The following is a 16,241-nucleotide window of genomic DNA, read 5'->3' as shown; positions in this document are numbered from 1 at the left end:
CCCTCCTCTGAGCCCGAGCACCCTGTGGCCACTGTTAGTACTGTGTTACCTTGACTCATGGCGGCAGTGTGCTGCCCTATGCTCTGTGTTTTGCATTACAGAGCTGGGTCTTACTGTCTTTGCAGCCTTACCACAGGCTGAGCACTCAGGGAAGGCTCATTTAATGTCTATTTAATTCAGTGGGAGGTGGGGGCAGTGAGCAGTTCCCCTTCTAAACTGCCCAGGAGTCACCAAGAGACTTTGGTTAAAATTCGAACTCAGCAGGCCTGGTGTCAGTCAGGCCTGAGAGTCCGCACCTCCAGAAAGCTCCTAGCAGATGCAGAAGCTACTGGTTCATGGACCAGGCTTTGAGTAGCAAGCAGGGGGATAAAAGGACTTGGTCTTAAGACAGAGCTGATTGTAGGCTCTGGGCTGAGGAAGCTCCTGGATCTGTGATTGTGGTCAAATCAATTCACCACTTTTGGCCTTCATTTCCTAATCCATAGAATGGAAATGATTAGACATATCTTACAGGATTACTGGAGGCAGTTAAATCAGAGACCCTCAGTGGGTCAGCACAGAGTTCACCCCAAACAGGAGTAATATTTTTTCTCAATCTAAGAAATTTTCTTAATATTTACTTGTTGATTCATCCTCGTTGTATAGTTTCTCAAACATTTCCTAGGGGGTCTTTTGTCTTATGTATATAATTGATCCCCTTACACATACACACACATGAAGATAAAGCATGAATGAACTAAGTTAGCACCAATGAACTATTTTTAAGTTAGTCTATGTTGGATCAGCTTTATTGCATGATTTCTCTCCTAAATGTGTTGACAATTATCTTTCTCCTCACACCAAGGGGTTAATGCCTAAATCCAAAAAAGAATGTGGGATTTTGAAGATGACCTTGTAGTGCCACAGATGAGAGCTTCAAAAGCCAAGGAGGCAATCAACGTTTCTTGTCAGACTCAGCCGGGTGGTCTAGATGTCACAAAGAACCCAAGTGTGTCAGACTTTCCCAACAAACCAGTCTCCTCTAGACCAGCAAGGGTACTGAGGTCAAGAACTGTGACCCCACCACAAACCACAGGGAAACTATCAGGGTAGCTGACTAGAGAAAAAAGCGACAGGCCAACCACAGATTTCAGCCAACACAAATTTCTCCCCAGTGACAATGGTGTGTTTACTGGTCTGGGAGCCGAGAGGGCATTGAACAAGTAAACAAAACCAAATGAAAACATCAATGCTAAAGAGTTCCCCCTGAAAACTCATCACGTCTTTTAAATTTGTGGGTAAATGGGCCAAGAAAATCCAAACAGATTAATAAAGACAAATACATCCAACTTCATGGAGGCTGCTCTTTCTGAACTGCTGTGCTTATGGTCTACTACCAACCCAGTCCAAGAAAGACAAGCCCATTAACCATTTTTGGAAGAAAAAGGAAATGCAATCATTGCCATAGGAACAAAACAAGAAACCACCCCACTCTGTCATTAGCCTGTGATATGGTTTGGCTGTGCCCCCAACCAAATCACACCCTGAATCATAGCTCCCGTAATTCCCACATGTTACAGGAGGGGCCAACTGGGAGATAACTGAAGCACGGAGTGGGTCTTTCCTGTGCTATGCTCATGATAGTAAGTAACTCTCAAGAGATCTGATGGTTTTATAAAAGGGAGTTCCCTGCACAAGGTCTCTTCTCTTGTCTGCCGCCATGTAAGATGTGCCTTTCCCCTTCCATTATGATTGTGAGGCCTCCCTAGCCATGTGAAACTGTGAGTTTATTAAACCTCTTTTGTAAATTGCACAGTCTTGGATATGTCTTTACCAGCAGTGTAAAAACAGACTAATGCAGCCTGTAATGCTCTCCAAGCAGGAGAGGTATCCTACCTCAAAGAGTCTCATGTCCCACTGCAGACTTGTTCCCTGAAACTGGGAGCTTGAGAGAAGCCATCCGATGCTGACTCTAGGACTTGGCTGCAAGCTCCAGAGACACGGACAAGTACCTGTTCTTGATGGGGAGACACAGACACAAAAGCCCCAGTGCATTGTGGGCATCCTCTCCTAACTGCGTGACTGGGAATAAGCATGAGTCTGAGGAGTGTGTTGGGCGGAATAATGTTCCTTGTCAAAGGTGTCTAAGCCCTAATCCCACCTACGAATATATCAGCTTGCATAATAAAATCAACTGCAAGTGTGATTAAGAATCTCGATATGGGGAATTATCCTGTGACTGGGTTTGGCTGTGTCTCCATCCAAATCTCACCTTGAATTGTAGCTCCTGTAATTCCCACATGTTGCAGGGGGAACCCTGGTGGAAGATAATTGAATCACAGGAGTGATTTATCCCATACTGTTCTTGTGGTAGTAAGTCTCATGAGAGCTGATGGTTTTATAAGGGGAAACTCCTTCACGTGGCTCTCACTCTCTCTTGCCTGCTGCCATATGAGACGTGCCTTTTGCCTTCCACCATGATTGTGAGGCCTCCCCAACCATGTGGAACTGTAAGTCTGTTAAATCTGTTTTTCTTTATAAATTACCCAATCTTGGGTATATCTTTATCAGCAGCCTGAAAACTGACGAATACATCTGGGATTAGCCTCGTGGGCTTAATGCAATTAAAAGGGTTATTGTAAGGTCAAGAGATCGAGACCATCCTGGTCAAAATGGTGAAACCCCGTCTCTACTAAAGATACAAAAAATTAGCTGGGCACGGTGGCACGTGCCTGTAATCCCAGCTACTCAGGAGGCTGAGGCAGGAGAATTGCCTGAACCCAGGAGGTGGAGGTTGCGGTGAGCCGAGATCTCGCCATTGCACTCCAGCCTGGGTAACAAGAGTGAAACTCAGTCTCAAAAAAAAAAAAAAAGTTATTGTAAGAGGGAAGCAAGAGGGCCAGAGTCACAGTAAAAAGAAGTGATGGTGAAAGCAGAGATTGGAGTGCTATGGCCATGAGTTGAAAAACACCAGGAGCCTCTAGAGATTGGAAGATGCTTGAAATGGATTCTCCCCTAAAAACTGCAGAAGAAACCAGACCTGCCAACATTTTGATTCTCACTCCATAAAACTCACTCTGGAGCGAAACCTTCAGAACTGTAAGAGAACACACTTGTACTGTCTTAAGCCTGTGCATTCACGTTAAGTTGTTACAGCAGCCGCAGGAACCTACTACAGGGAGCATACAGTCTCCCATTCAAATTCCAGCCCTGCTTCTTCCAAATGGATACTTGTAGGCACACAGCTTCCCATCCCTGGGTTTCCATTCCTCATCCACAGAGTGAGAATTCATTAGAGGGCTACTTGTAAGGATTCAATGAGAATGTGGGTTTGTGCCTGAAACATTCGCAGGCTCACCCACTGCTCCTGGATGACACTGTATGTCAAGAGGCTTGAAAGGCAAGTAACACCAAAATCCTCACTGGCTTAGTTTAATACAACAGGCTCTACCTTCAGCAGCAGTGAGAGAAGAAAGAACAGAGAGAGGGAAGAAGAGAAAAAGAAACAGAAGAAGAATAGTTTCCATGCTCTGCCTGGCTCGTCATGGCAGTCAGGGCACACTTAGGAATTCATTTCTCACCAAGCATGGCACCCTGTTATTTCCCTGCCATGCCTACCTTCAAGACATCTTGGCATTCACATGAAATGGGTTCCCCGTTGATTAGCCTGTTCTAACACTTCTCCATGTAATCTTCCCTTAGTCACCACTAAGCATCACACATGACCGCATTGAAAAAAATTGCACAGATCAGCCAGGAATCCCCAGCTGGCAACCATATAGAATTTGTAACATCTTAAATCAAAAGTGGGAACATATTGACCTACAAAAATATAATGGCAAGTTCCAGGTTCCCGAAAGACATCAGGAACTTGGGATTAAACACACCTAAAATATGCCCTGGGTTTTGTCTGTGAAGGTTTTTTTTCCCCCTTTCTTTTTATGCAAAAGAAAATGCTGGCTTAGGAAGAAGATTCTCTTCCAAATCTTGAATACAAACTCTTCAAACAGTTAGTGATACAAATGTGGCAACTGAGATACATCCTCGTTATAGCAAATGCCATGTCTCATATACAGCATTGCCCTTGACCTTCTCACCAACCCAGTGAGTATATATTTTTATCTCCATTTACCAATGGGCTCTGAGAGGTCAACCAAGAATCACATAGGGAGAAAAGGAGATAGGATTGGAATCAAAGCCAGAGCTCTTAACGTCCATCCTGTAGAAGGGGAAGGACAAGCTAAGGGGAAACCGCTCGCAGTTGATAGTTTCTGCCACGCAGAGGTAGTGCTTAGAATCGTATTGACAAGTACAGGATAGTGGCATTACAAAGGGAAACTCACCTGGGGAAAGCCTGCTTCCAATCTGAGGTAATAAACATGCCCAACCAATTTGTAGATGATTGAGGTGGCTCCTGGGCCCTGCATTAAATAATTTTGGTGAGATAGTTACTATTCCTTTTGTCTTGCCTAATTAATCTAACTGGAAAAGATCTTGCTTTGGTTTTATACAAATGGATAATCTTCTGTTTGATTGAAGAGAGCACAAACATTGGGCTTAGAGTATTCTCTGGTAATAACGGCTACTTGGAATTAATATAGTTCTATTTCCATTGTAGGTAGGTTTACCTTCATCTATATTTGGCAAATCATATTGATCTTCTCTTTATGAAGGAAATAGGACATCTCCTTTTAAAACAAAGTTAATGAATCATTGAATTGATTTAAAGAAAAATTTCAATGTTAATTAAATCTTCAATATTTTAAATATTAATTCAATAATAACAGTGGCACATTGTGAGGGTGGGGAAAGATTGAAGTTTGAAAAAGAGCATCCTGACTCATCTGACAGAAGGTCAGTGTTGTGGAATCAATGGGTCCCCCCAAACTCATGTTTTGAAACCCTTATCTCCAAGGTGATAGTATCAGGAGGTGGAGCCTATGGGAGGCAATTAGGTCATGAGGGTGGAGCCTTCATGAATGCGATTAATGCCCTTGTAAGATAATTTCTCCCCTTTCCCTCCAAGGATATAGCAGGAAGGTGGCTGTCTGTAAACCAGGAAGAGAGCCCTCACCAAAAACTTCCCTTTGGACTGACAGTCTGATCTCAGACTTTTAGCCTATAGAATTGTGAAAAATAAGTATTTGCTATCTAAGCCACCTGGTCTATGGTACTTTTGTTATAGCAGCCTAAACTCAGACAGTCAGCCTCAACACAGGACTGATGGTCATGAGGTCGCCTGTGCTTTCTTTTGGCAACACAGATATCATCATACAAAAGGTTGCCAGGCGGCTGCAGGGACTGTTATGCACACTGTTGTCATCCACAGGGTATATGATGCCCATGCTGCTGGCTAGCACCTTCTGGCCTCACAGCAAGGGCAATTCAGAATCATCAAGGCTGCAGAATGCACTCTGTTTGGGAAGGCAGGGAAGTAGGTGGTGTTATTTCAGAAAGATATATATAAATCCATATCTTACAAGAGCATCCTGACTGCTTTGGCAGAATGTCAGTGTGTTGGAATCAATATGTCCCTCCAAACTCATATTTTGAAACACTAATCTCCAAGGTGATAGTATTAGGAGGTGGAGCCTTTGGAAGGTGATTAAGTAATGAGGGTGGAGTCTTCATGAATGAGACTGGTGGCCTTGCTAGAAGAGACTTAAGAAAGATGATCTCGGCAGGGCACAGTGGCTCACACCTGTAATCCCAACACTTTGGGACACTGAGGTGGGAGGGTTAAAAGTTTAGGAGATAAAGACTATCCTGGCCAACAGGGTGAAATCCCATCTCTACTAAAAATACAAAAATTAGCTGGGTGTTGTAGTGCACGCCTGTAGTCCCAGCTACCCAGAGGCTGAGACAGGAGAATTGCTTGAACCTGGGAGGCAGAGGTTATGGTGGGCCGAGATCGCACCACTGCACTCCAGCCTGGCAACAGAGCAAGATTCCATCTCAAAAAAAGAAAAAAGAAAGATGATCTCTCCCTCTGCCATATAAGGACATAGCAGGAAGATGGCTATGTGTAAACTAGAAAGATGATTTATAGGAAAATATATTTACATCAATAAATAAAAATGTATCTACATATGTCTTTCAAAATACACCACCTACTTTTAATATGGCACTTTTAGAAGAATTAACTGGGTTAAACAGTTAAACTTCAACTACCTGTTAAATTTAGCAGTCTCAAGAAGCTTGTACATCCAGGGTCCCAGATGGTATTTGTCAGGCAAACACATCACACCACAAACTGAGGAGGCAAGAGGTACAGAAGCAACAGAGCACAGCTCCCTCTAAATGGTGGTTATGCTGCAGTGCTCCGGTGGGTGGTAAGAAAGTAACCATTAATTTGTTTCCTTACCTAGCACTGAATAGTCAATTGTTTAGACTCTGAATGGGCTCTAAAGATTAATTTTTCCAGTTGTACTAGTTATCCACTGTTGTGAAACAAATTATCCCAAAACCAAGTGGGTTGAAGTAATAATAAATGTTTATTATCTCATACAAGAACTTCTGTGGGTCAGAAACTTGGGATCAGCGTAGCTCGGTGATTCTGGATAAGGGTCTCAAATAAGTGAAGATTGCAGCAAAGGCTACAGACACCTGAAGGCTTAACTAGGGCCGCAGAACCAACTTCAGAGGTGGTTCACTCGCACGGCTGTTGGCAGGAGACTCAGTTCTTCTGCATGAGGACACTTGAGTATCCTCCCAACATGGCAGCTGGCTTTTTCTAGAGTGAGTGATCCACACCAGTAAAGCAGAAGCCTCAATATCTTTTATGGCCTAGCCTTGTAAGTCACATCCTCTGATGTTTGCAATATCCTGTCAATTACACAGGTCAACAGTATTCAGTGTCAGGAAGACTACAGCAAGACATGACTACCAAGAATGGAGAATTAACCAGAGGCCACCTTCCCCAGCTTATATCTCATTCTTTGTCCACAACCTTAAAGTAGTTGCTTAACTGTAGTTTAATGGCAAAATGAATGAACAAACACAGTGAAACTAAGAAGCATAAAAATACTAAAATTTACCCAATCAGTACTAAGGGTCAATAAGCCATGAAAGTCTCATAGGAATATTAATAAAGCATTCTCAGAAACCAAAAACAATTCCTTCTCCCAACTGTTCTCTTGTGTTTTTCAGGCTGTTTTGGCTAAAGTCCATCTCCTCATGGTCTGAGGTAAACTATTGCTTAATGAACCTTTTTTTCAGAATCCCAGACTGAGGGAGCTTCGGAGCTTTCTGAATAATGTTTAACAGTCCTGTAGAGTTCTGTACTTTTTCAACTGCCTTCACTCTGGCTCCCAATGCTGCTCATTTTATTGATTTTTGTTTGTTTCAAATCCACATTAGATAAACCCAGTTTTGAAAGTGAACAAAACTGTCTGCAAACATGACATCTACTTTTGCCACGTTAAGCAACAGGGCCAGCTGGAGAGGGAGAAAAAGCGCATGTGTAAAAGATCCGTTTTAGCCAGGGGCAAGGCATACTAGGAATTCAAGTCTCCAGGATCCCTGTTCCTATTGTACGTACTCCCTCTTCCCCTTTCCATCATTCTTCCCTTTTTCAAATAAAAGGCTGAAAATGGGATGAGTTCTGAGCCTTCTCATGCCTCAGGGTTCATACAGGAGGCCTTCTCTCCAAGACACTTTGTCATACAGTTAAATTACCACCATTTATTCCAGGCCTCTGATCTGCCAGAAAACTGTTTGCTCGGTGTGTGTTTGTCTTATCATTAAGTCCTGAAAAAAATCCCTATGAAGTTACAGTGATTACTGATATGATTGGTACACAGAGGAGGAGAAAAACCTGGGGTGGCCACTTGTAGACTCAAAGCTACTAAACGGTGAAAATGGGACAGGAAACAGGTATGTTTGGATAATTATTGCTTGTGCCCCTTTTCAGAAATAATATTCAGCATATTTAATAGCTGGCACTGACCAATCTGAATGGGTATTTGTCACATGTCCCTGGTGCCGGGTCCTGAGGCTTGCTCTCCCTAACCAAGGCAGGTAATATTCCTCCAAGTGATGAATCACCCATGAATCCCAGTGGGCGTGGGGCACTTAAGAGGCTCTGGGCAGGGCTATTTACTAAACGATATAGAATTATTTGATGTTATAACACCAGGATACAAGCACTCCAGTGGATACTGACTGAAGAACATCTTTGCTCTTTCCCCATCATCATGCAGCCTTAAATTAATCAGTATCTCAAGACTCCACCACCCCAGTGTATAAGATCATAGTCCAAGGGAATGGCAACAAGGCCTGCTTTACCCTGACCTGGAGCCTTAGGCCACCCACTGCATTCTCTATTGCCGTCTCCAAACGTGTAAGATGTTCTCCAATTCCTGGAATTAAATCCTTCAAGGTGTGGGGGGGGGGTCTCCTTTCTCTGGTGTATTCTTTTTTTTCTTTTCAGTAAAATCTTTTTTTTTTTTCTTTTTACTTTCAGTTCTGTGATACATGTGCAGAACATGCAGGTTTGTTACATAGGTATACATGTGCCATGGTGGTTTGCTGCACCTATCAACCTGTCATCTAGGTTTTAAGCCCTGCATGCATTAGCTATTTGTCCTAATGCTCTCCCTCCCCTTGCCTCCCACCCACTGACAGGCCCCAGCATGTGATGTTCCCCTCCCTGTGTCTCTGTGTTCTCATTGTTTGACTCTTGTGTATTTTTTAATAGTATAAATTGTTGGCTGTTGGTAGAGAGCATTACCTTCCCTGGGCACGGCAGTGCCACCCCTGCAGACAGTGCAGAATGCAGCACAGACTATGAGTGAGTTATCACCCTTCGGCTGAGTCACTACAGATCCCAGGCTCAACTGCTCAGATCTATAAGGAGAGTCCTCAAAACTCTTCTCCAGATCTATAAGGAGAAACTCAGCAAATCTGGTGATGAAGGAGAAGATGTCTTTTCTCATATTTCAGGAAAACCAAATAAAAGCACTGCATAACCAAAGCAGTGCATTTATCTGTGTCAAGGCTGGACTTGTTAATTAAAATCCCCAGTTTCCGTGCTTTTTTATATAATTAAAACATCCAAAGGCTGCAACTGGTTGGTATATGAGAAAAGGAATTTTTCTTTAATAAATGTCATTCATTTGGAGGGGAAAAAAAACAACAACTGTAAGAGGAGGAAATCCAGTAAGAGGAGGAAATCCAGGAAGGCAAGGAAAAGAAAGTCATTTGGTGCTAGGAGAACACTGGCTTTCAAATCCAATGCCAATTTCTTCAAAACCCTGGTCTAGAAATTCATAATGACCTAGTCATTCATTCATTCACCAGTTCAATAATAAGACATAGTTACTTACTAACCTGCACACGGCCCTTAGGCTGTCTGAAATCAGCCTGAATGCCTTCTTTCGGAAACCTCATTGAGCACCCATCAGTTGCCTTTACAGAAGAGGTTAGCAAGAAAGGAAGAGAAGTGACACTGCCAGCAGTCCATCCCCAGTGAGTGAAGACAGAGAAGATGGCATCTCCACAGAACTTGGTCTCTGGAGAAACCATCTTGGTCTCTAGAGAAAGAGCTGCCCCGGACCGAAAGTGCAATGCCTGGCTGAATCCATTTATAATCACAGTCTAATGATACTTAGCAATGTCCTATGGGATAAGCTTAAAGAAAGTTATGAGAGCAATTACAAGAGTTCACATTAATGATCATTTAATAATCATCCTCTTTGGCATACTTCTCTTCTTGAGATGGATCAATTGGACTGTGTTAGACAGAACTCCCCTGTTTCTGCCACTTAAAAGCCATGTGACCTTGGAACAGTCTCTTCAAATTCTAGACTTAAGTTTCATCTTTTTTTTGAATGTTTTTTGAGATAGAATCTTGCTCTGTCACCCAGGATTGAGTGCAGTGATGTGATCTTGACTCACAGCAGCCTTGACCTCCCAGACTCAAGCGATTTTCCCATCTCGGCGTCTAGAGTAGTTGGGACTACAGGCATACACCACAATGCCCAGCCAATTTTTGTTTATGTTTTGTAGAGATGGGGTTTCATGACGATAGCCAGGCTGGTCTCAAACTCCCGGGCTCAAGCAATCCACCTGCCTTGGCCTCCCAAAATGATGGGATGACAGGCATGAGCCACTGCACCCAGCCAACTTTTATTTAAGAAGGATATAATGCAGTAAAACTCTGCAATAACACTTGCTGTGATAAAGAAAACTGAGAAGTATCTTGAGACACAGGGGTGACTGGTACTCCCAACCTCAATTCTCTTCTTGCTCATTGTCTTTGTATCTGGACAATGAAATAAGAGCTGCCTAACTAGGACATTCTTGAAATCATCGCCTCCATCCTGAAGAATCAGCCAGACAAAGGGTCCAGAGTTATCCCCATTGATATTTCAGCTGGAATGTGCAGTTGCTGCTGCTGGCACCAGGCCACACTGGGACCAGTTAGGTAGGGTGGCTTGCCAGGTCATTTAAGTAATTATCTGATTAAGTTTATTGGACACCACTTATTTCATAGCGTTGTGGTAAAGTTGAAAGAAGACAGTGCACATAAAGTCTTTAGCACACAGTAGGGCTCCATAAACGCTAACCCACCATCACGGAAAAACCCAAGACAAATGTTTATCTCATAGAATTTTATCAAGATTTCAAAGTGAGTTTAAAAATCTGTGGAACCTGTTAGCTAAATCATATCAAAATGATATTCTTGGCTGGGTGTGGTGACTCACGCCTGTAATCTCAGCACTTTGGGAAGCCAAGGCAAGGGATCACCTGAGGCCAGGAGTTTGAGACTAGAGTGGCCAACAGGGCAAAATCCCTTTTCTACTAAAAATAAAAAAAAATTAGCCAGGCATGGTGGCATGTGCTCATAATCCCAGCTACTCAGTAGGCTGAGGCAGGAGAATCGCTTGAACCCAGGAGGCAGAGGCTGCAGTGAGCTGAGATCACACTGTATTCCAACCTGGGCGAGAGAGTGAGACTCCATCCATGACAAAAAAAAAAAAAAAGAAAGAGTAAAACTCTCATTTTAACCTGATGGCCTTGAACACTTGTAGACAAAATACTAAAGAACATTTACCAAGATTTCAAGTCACTCAACTACTTAAAGGTATATTTTCAGTGTATGTCCAAGTGTATCACCCAGTAGCAGACACTGTACAAGAGATATTTCTTTTAGGGATTGAGACAACTGATTGGCAAAACTTGGTCTTTATTTGTTTTAAATAATCAAGGTCAAAATTTATGTTCACTTCCTTGAGTGGATTCTAAGCCTTATCTCTCCTCATCTTCCTCCATCTTTTTTAAAGAAAAATGCTAATTATCTTTAGAAATACCATGGCAGTCCACTTCCCTGTGGAGGGACCAGAAGCAAGTCACAATTGGTTATTCATTTTCATTTGGGCGACATTCTGCCTCCAGTCTTACTCTAAAATGTGACTTAATTTCTTTCTTACCTTCCCTCTCTCCTTCCTTTCTTTTTCTTTAGAGAATTTCCATTCTCTTTCTCTTTCCTTCCCTCCTTCCTTCCTTCCCTCTCTCCTTCCTTTTCTTTCCTTCTTTCATCAAAACATGTCTAAATGCTGGTAAGGAACTGGACCTATTGATTTTTTAGCTCTGCAAAAATAGCTTTCTTAACTTATTGTTTAATATCACACTGTTATTTTTGTATCTACATAAATATAAGGCATGTATGACTGATAGAAGAATGTTTTAATATTTTTAGCAGACTATTTTAAATGGTTATATCACCTTGTCTTTTTATAATGAGTTTGGGTCTTTATATGTATATTTATATACAAACGTACACATATAAACATATATAAAATATAATACCTTTTTAGATTTATATTCCAGGACAGACATGTGTTAGTATACACCTATGTTGCTTTTCTTGGTTGAAAACTCTTTGCTTTTGACTCCCAGGAAACCCAGCTACATTTAATGCTAGATGTCAGAAATAATTCATAAAGGTTCCCAGTTTATTTATCTCATATTTTATTCTAATTACTTTCAGCTATGTTGTTCAAAACATAAAATAAATATGTCTGTCTTTCATATGTACTGTACTATTCCCTTTTGAGCCCAATTCATTTTGGAGGTAGGTCTGGTTTCAACTGCTTCAAACAGCACTCTTCTCTTTTCTCTGCAACCTTGCTCCTGTGAAAACCAAACTGGAGCTTTCTCAAAGATCTAAAAAACAGAATTAACAGTTGGCCTTGTGATCTTATTAGTGGATATACATTCAAAGGAAAATAAGTCATTCTACCAAAAAGAAACCTGCCCTTACACGTTCTTCGCAGCAGTATCCACAACAGCAAAGAAAAGATGTGGAATGAACCTAAGTGCCCATCAGTGGTGGACTTCTTAAAGCAAATGTGGCGCATATGCACCAGGAAATACTACACAGCCATAAACAAGAAAAAAACAATGTTCTCTGCAGCAACATGGATACAGCCGGAGGCCATTATCCTAAGGGAATACATGCAGAAACAGAAAACCAAATATTACATGTTCTCACTTGCAAGTGGGAGCTCAACGCTGGGTGAACATGGGCATGAAGACGGGAACAACAGACTCTGGGGGCTTCAAAGAGGGGGAAGAAAGAGGGAGGGAGGGAGAAAAGGATTGACAAGCTACCTATTGGGTACTATGTTTACTATTTGGGTGATGAGTTCAATTGAAGCCCAGATTTCTGCATCTTGCAAGACACATCCATGTAAAAATCCTACACATACACCGTCCGAAACTAAAATAGGAAGTAAAATAAGGCCAGGCACTGTGGTTCACGCCTGTAATCCCCACACTTAGGGATTACACTTTTGGTAGGCTGAGGGGAGCAGATGGCCTGAAGTCAGGAGCTCAAGACCAGCCTGGTCAACGTGGTGAAACGTCATCTCTACTAAAAATACAAAAATGAGCCATAATCCCAGCTACTCAAGAGGCTGAGGTGGGAGAACCGCTTGAACCTGGAGGGCGGAGGTAGCACTGAGCCAAGATGGTGCCACTACACTCCAGTCTAGGTGACAGAGCGAGACTCTGTCTCAAAACAAAATAAAATAAATTCCAGTTTACTTACATATGAAAAAAATGAAATACCCTGTTCTTTCTTTACTTTTGCTAACCCAACTCATACTTCCTGATCCTAATGGGAATCTTTCCAGGTTCACAACTAGGAGTCCTGGTCCCATTTCTTACAGACTGTAGGAGTGGCAAAACAGCTAGGAAATTCTGTGCCTCTCACTTCTGTCCTGCAGAGGAACTGAGCTTTGAACAGGAGTGAAATGGAGATCAGCTACCAGCTGACCTGGGCGGGGTTTTTCTTCCTCTTTCTGAACAAGGCAGCGGCTGAACTCTGCAAACACTTGCACTTTCACGGAGGTGTTGCTCACTTGTTTCTTTTCATTTCTCGTCTTCCTTCTTGTTTTTAAGATGTGAAAAAGACTTTCAGAAATGCCTTCCATTTGCTGTCTCATGTTTTTTCTCCTGTTTTTCCCTGATAGAGTCTATTTGCCACAAAACAACGAGACAGGATGGTTGGGGGAGCTCACAGTCACTCTGCCGAAAAGCATCTGACTTGTAAACAGTGCAAGACTTTTAAAAGTCGACTCTCTTGCCTTCTGTCTATTTTGAGGACCCTCAAAGTGAAGAAAGTCAAACTTGGTATTAAATAACCACCCAGGATGTGGTTGTCGGCTTGAGGTGTTAAGAGGAACAGTTTATAAAAAGCCTGGATAAATATAGGAAGTACAGTTGCATTTCAGGTAACTCGAGATTTGAACATCCAATACGGCTTTAACGGAGGCAATCTATTTGGCCCATTTTCACAGATATATAATAGATGACATCTATTTTAAGGTCTTTAATTTTTTCCTCCTTAACTAGACCAGAAAACACTTCCTCCGGCCTAACTCATGCTCCATCATCATCCAAATGTATATCCTCCACCTTGATTTTCCCACTAAAATAAACACCTCCTTCAACCTGTGTACAGAACCCTCGTGTAAAACAACCCCAGTAACAACAACAAAACATGACATGCTTCATGATGATTTAATATTGTGTCACCGGAACCCAAACCCTGAGTTTGAATAGTTTGGGTCTCTTTCTCTCTTTTAAACTATTATTATTAAAATGGTAATTTTAATGCAAAAGGCTATATTGAATTTTTAAACATTGTACTGTCTTGAATTTTAGCTTTCTTAGAAGTCCACTTCTTTCCCCTTTCCTCTCCCTAGGGCAGAGGACTGAAATTCTCTCACACTCTGTTTCCTCATTTGTAAGATGTGGGTTCTACCTGTGTTGTAGGTGGCTAACCGGTAGTCTGCATGCGACGTATGGCACATGGGTCAACCCAAAGAAAAGCGCATGTTGCATCTGCACCTCAATGCAGGCAGCCCCTGGTCGCAGAGGGGTATGTATGCCACCATAGCCACAGTCCACCCACTCCCAAGGACTAACACACATCCAGGACCATGTGACCAGCAATTGATAATTTTAGAATATACTTGGCTAATTTCTCTAATCCCACTGCTACAAATAAACCTTGCAGTCGTTGGTTTTGTTCAGGTTCGAATTTCACCGAGGCCCTAGGGGCATAAAGATGAATTATTTGATTGCAAGGAGAAATAAGAGACCATGTGTCAGGCTGCTTTGCAAATCAATTCGCCTCCCCCCACCCAAGATGCTCCTTCCTACTTAAGATATACGGCTTTACAAGGATTTGAGCAGCATCTGTGTTTGCCGTGTCAGAGGGCAAGACGCATGCAGATGTAATATCACCGAGCAGTGTAATCCGAGTGTGCATGAAAAATAACTGCAGAGGGAACGAGGGAACCCTTTGCCACAGGCCCTGACAACACCTCAAATAAGCACTTTACCTAATCTCCCTTGTTGATTCCTATCTGCGCCCAGTGACTGCATGCAGCTGCCATCTGCTAACCAGTTAGGGCATGCTGATCGCGGACGTACTGTAATCAGAGCTGAGGTCTCCCATGGTAAAGCAGGCTTGCTGCCAAGATGGGGCAAGACCCTGATGAGAATGGCAGAATGGAGCCGAAAGGTGAACTTCACAGCCAGCATGGCTGAGTTAAGCTTCTATTTTATTTAACTCTGTATCCCCAGGGCTTGGCATGAAGAAATGCCCAGTAAATGCTGCAGATAGAAATGACTGAAAGACTTTCCCGAAAGAGTTAAGTACTTCCACCAGTACTTAACTGGTGGGCAACAGTAATTTGCATGTAGTCTTCTGAGCTACTTTATATTAGGTTAAAATAAATGTTTGTGATCAGCTATTTTTGGTAGACAGGGTGGTTTATTCATTCATTCATTCATCAAATAGGTAATGAGTGGACACTCTGCTTTACCTTTGGTACCTGTTCACCTTTGTAGCTCAGGGATTCAGCATTTACACGGGGTGTACTGGATAAATGCTAGATACAGAAGTGCAGGGTCAGGTGTGGGAGAGAAACAGCAGAGTCTGTGAGAAAACTGATAGGCCCGGGACACTTCTGCAAATCCCAAGCGCTCTGGCTAAGCTCAGTACTCTTCGGCACAGATGGACTTGGAGTTTCTTAGGCAACTAGGCAACAGGACCACCATGAAGCACTGTTATTTCGGCTGCAGGATACTGAGTCTTAGAAAAATGCAGGAGTTCAAGAGCAAGCCCCTCCTCTGACAAGTAGAAAAACTGAGGCAGAGAGAAGGACTTTATCCTTGGAGACAGAGCTAGGACTAAACTCTGTTATAATGAGCAATCAGTGCTCTGCCAGGGTACAGCAGCTTTCTTCCCCGTAGGCTGGACAAGCTCATGGGCTTACGCTCTAGGGAAAAAGAGGCAGACAGCAATCAAAGAAACAAGTGTATACCTATTTAGACAGTGGTAAGGGCTCAAAAGAAAAGAAACAGGGCTGGGCGCGGTGGCTCACACCTCTAATCCCAGCACTTTGGGAGGTCGAGGCGTGTGGATCACGAGGTCAAGAGATCGAGACCATCCTGGTCAACATGGTGAAACCCCATTTCTACCAAAAATGTAAAAATTAGCTGGGTATGGTGGCAGTAGCCTGTAGTCCCAGCTACCATGGAGGCTGAGGCAGGAGAATTGCTTGAACTCAGGAGGTGGAGGCTGTGGTGAGCCGAGATTGCTCCATTGCTCTCCAGCCTGGGTAAGGAGAGCAAAACTCCATCTCAAAAAAAGAAAAAGAAAAAGAAACGAAACGGTGGGGAGAGGCAGAGTATGAATCTAACTGCACCATTTGCTAGCTGGGTAACTCAACTTGCCAAGGCTC

At 42.7% G+C, this 16,241-nt stretch overlaps 1 protein-coding gene across 14 annotated transcripts in view; it reads right to left on the bottom strand.

Moving 5' to 3' along the window:
* Positions 1-16,241, bottom strand: part of WWOX (WW domain containing oxidoreductase) — a 1,143,691-nt gene that overhangs the window by 459,228 nt on the left and 668,222 nt on the right. For 11 of the 14 annotated variants that reach the window (XR_013530200.1, XR_013530201.1, XR_013530202.1 and 8 more), the window contains one exon: positions 616-16,241. This exon is cut by the window's right edge. The exons of 2 other annotated variants lie outside the window; for them this stretch is intronic. The gene's annotated coding sequence lies outside the window, so the exon portion shown is untranslated. One more of the 14 variants, XM_035282433.3, reaches the window with a different exon arrangement.

The sequence above is a fragment of the Callithrix jacchus genome, chromosome 20, assembly GCF_049354715.1.
Source record: "Callithrix jacchus isolate 240 chromosome 20, calJac240_pri, whole genome shotgun sequence".
Classification (NCBI taxonomy): Eukaryota; Metazoa; Chordata; class Mammalia; order Primates; family Cebidae; genus Callithrix; species Callithrix jacchus.
This window is presented reverse-complemented; position numbering and strand designations above follow the sequence as displayed.